This window comes from Triticum urartu, chromosome 4A, assembly GCF_056163025.1.
Source record: "Triticum urartu cultivar PI428250 chromosome 4A, HENAU_Tu73, whole genome shotgun sequence".
Lineage (NCBI taxonomy): Eukaryota > Viridiplantae > Streptophyta > Magnoliopsida > Poales > Poaceae > Triticum > Triticum urartu.
The window spans coordinates 304452519-304455488 of NC_141876.1; positions in this window are offsets into that span (position 1 = coordinate 304452519).

Genomic DNA, 2970 nt, shown 5'->3' on the forward strand with positions numbered 1-2970 from the left:
AACCCGTAGGGTCTACACACTTAAGGTTCGGTGACGCTAGGGTTGTGAAGATATGTATATGCAGTAACCCGAATGTTGTTAGGGGTCCCGGATGAGATCCCGGACGTCACGAGGAGTTCCGGAATGGTCCGGAGGTAAAGAATTATATATAGGAAGTGCTGTTTCGGGCAACGGGACAAGTTTCGGGGTTATCGGTATTGTACCGGGACCACCGGAGGGGTCCCGTGGGCCCACCGGGTGGGGCCACCTGTCCCGGGGGGCCACATGGGTTGTAGGGGGTGCGCCTTGGCCTACATGGGCCAAGGGAACCAGCCCTACTAGGCCCATGCGCCTAGGGTTTCCACCAAGGAGGAGTCCAAGTGGTGGAAGGCACCCCGAGGTGCCTTGGGGGGGAGGGAAACCCTCCCCTGGCCGCCGCACCTAGGAGCTCAGATCTCCTAGGCTGCGCACCAACCCCCCTGGCACCCCTATATATAGTGGGGGGAGAGGAGGGATTTTAACCAGCCCCTGGCGCCTCCCTCTCTCCCCGTTGCGTCTCTCCCTCGTAGTCTTGGCGAAGCCCTGCTTCTGTGACGCCTTGCATCCACCACCACGCCGTCGTGCTGCTGGATCTTCATCAACCTCTCCTTCCCCCTTGCTGGATCAAGAAGGAGGAGACGTCTCCCGTCCCATACGTGTGTTGAACGTGGAGGTGCCGTCCGTTCGGCGCTGGTCATCGGTGATTTGGATCACGTCGAGTACGACTACATCATCACCGTTCTTTTGAACGCTTCCGTGTGCAATCTACAAAGGTATGTAGATGCATTAGATGACTCGTTGCTAGATGAACTCCTAGATGATCTTGGTGAAACGAGTAGGAAAATTTTTGTTTTCTGCAACGTTCCCCAACAGTGGCATCATGAGCTAGGTCTATGAGTAGTTCTTCTTGCGCGAGTAGAACACAATTAGTTGTGGGCGTAGATTTGTCAACTTTCTTGCCGTTACTAGTCTTTTCTTGCTTCAGCGGTTTTGTGGGATGAAGCGGCCCGGACCAACCTTACACGTACGCTTACGTGAGACCGGTTCCACCGACTAACATGCACTAGTTGCATAAGGTGGCTGGCGGGTGTCTGTCTCTCCCACTTTAGTTGGAGCGGATTCGATGAACAGGGTCCTTATGAAGGGTAAATAGAAGTTGACAAATCACGTTGTGGCTTTAACGTAGGTAAGAAGACGTTCTTGCTAGAACCCTAATTCAGCCACGTAAAACTTGCAACAACAATTAGAGGACGTCTAACTTGTTTTTGCAGCAAGTGGGTTGTGATATGATATGGCCAAAGTTGTGATGAATGATGAATGATCTATATGTGATGTATGAGATGTTCATGCTATTGTAATAGGAATCACGACTTGCATGTCGATGAGTATGACAACCGGCAGGAGCCATAGGAGTTGTCTTTATTCTTTTATATGACCTGCGTGTCATCGAGAATCGCCATGTAAATTACATTACTTTATTGCTAAACGTGTTAGCCATAGTAGTAGAAGTAATAGTTGGCGAGCAACTTCATGGAGACACGATGATGGAGATCATGGTGTCAAGCCAGTGACAAGATGATCATGGAGCCCCAAGATGGAGATCAAAGGAGCTATGTGATATTGGCCATATCATGTCACGTTTATTATTTGATTGCATGTGATGTTTATCATGTTTTGCATCTTGTTTACTTAGAACGACGGTAGTAAATAAGATGATCCCTCATAATAATTTCAAGAAGTGTTCCCCCTAACTGTGCACCGTTCCGACAGTTTGCTGTTTCAAAACACCACGTGATGATCGGGTGTTTTATTCAAACGTTCACATACAACGGGTGTAAGACAGATTTACACATGCAAACACTTAGGTTGACTTGACGAGCCTAGCATGTACAGACATGGCCTCGGAACACAGAAGACCGAAAGGTCGAGCATGAGTCGTATAGAAGATACGATCAACATGAAGATGTTCACCGACGTTGACTAGTCCGTCTCACGTGATGATCGGACACGGTCTAGTTAACTCGGATCATGTAATACTTAGATGACTAGAGGGATGTCTAATCTAAGTGGGAGTTCATTAATAATTTGATTAGATGAACCTAATTATCATGAACTTAGTCTAAAATCTTTGCAATATGTCTTGTAGATCAAATGGCCAACGTAGTCCTCAACTTTAACGCGTTCCTAGAGAAAACCAAGCTGAAAAACGATGGCAGCAACTATACGGACTGGGTCCGGAACCTGAGGATCATCCTCATAGCTGCCAAGAAAGATTATGTCCTACAAGCACCGCTAGGTGATCCTCCCGTACCACAGAACCAAGACGTTATGAACGCTTGGCAGACACGTGTTGACGACTACTCCCTCGTTCAGTGCGGCATGCTTTACAGCTTAGAGCCGGGGCTCCAAAAACGTTTTGAGAGACATGGAGCATACGAGATGTTCGAAGAGCTGAAAATGGTTTTTCAAGCTCATGCCCGGATCGAGAGATATGAAGTCTCCGATAAGTTCTTCAGCTATAAGATGGAGGAAAATAGTTCTGTCAGTGAGCATATACTCACTATGTCTGGGTTGCATAACCGCTTGTCTCAGCTGGGAGTTAATCTCCCGGATGATGCGGTCATTGACAGAATCCTCCAGTCGCTTCCACCAAGCTACAAGAGCTTCGTGATGAACTTCAACATGCAGGGGATGCAAAAGACCATTCCTGAGTTGTTCTCAATGCTGAAATCAGCGGAGGTAGAAGTCAAGAAGGAACATCAAGTGTTGATGGTCAATAAAACCACTAAGTTTAAGAAAGGCAAGGGTAAAAAGAACTTCAAGAAGGACGGCAAGGAGGTTGCCGCGCCCGGCAAGCAAGCTGCCAGGAAGAAGCCAAAGAATGGACCCAAGCCCGAGACTGAGTGCTTTTATTGCAAGGGAAGCGGTCACTGGAAACGGAACTGCCCTAAG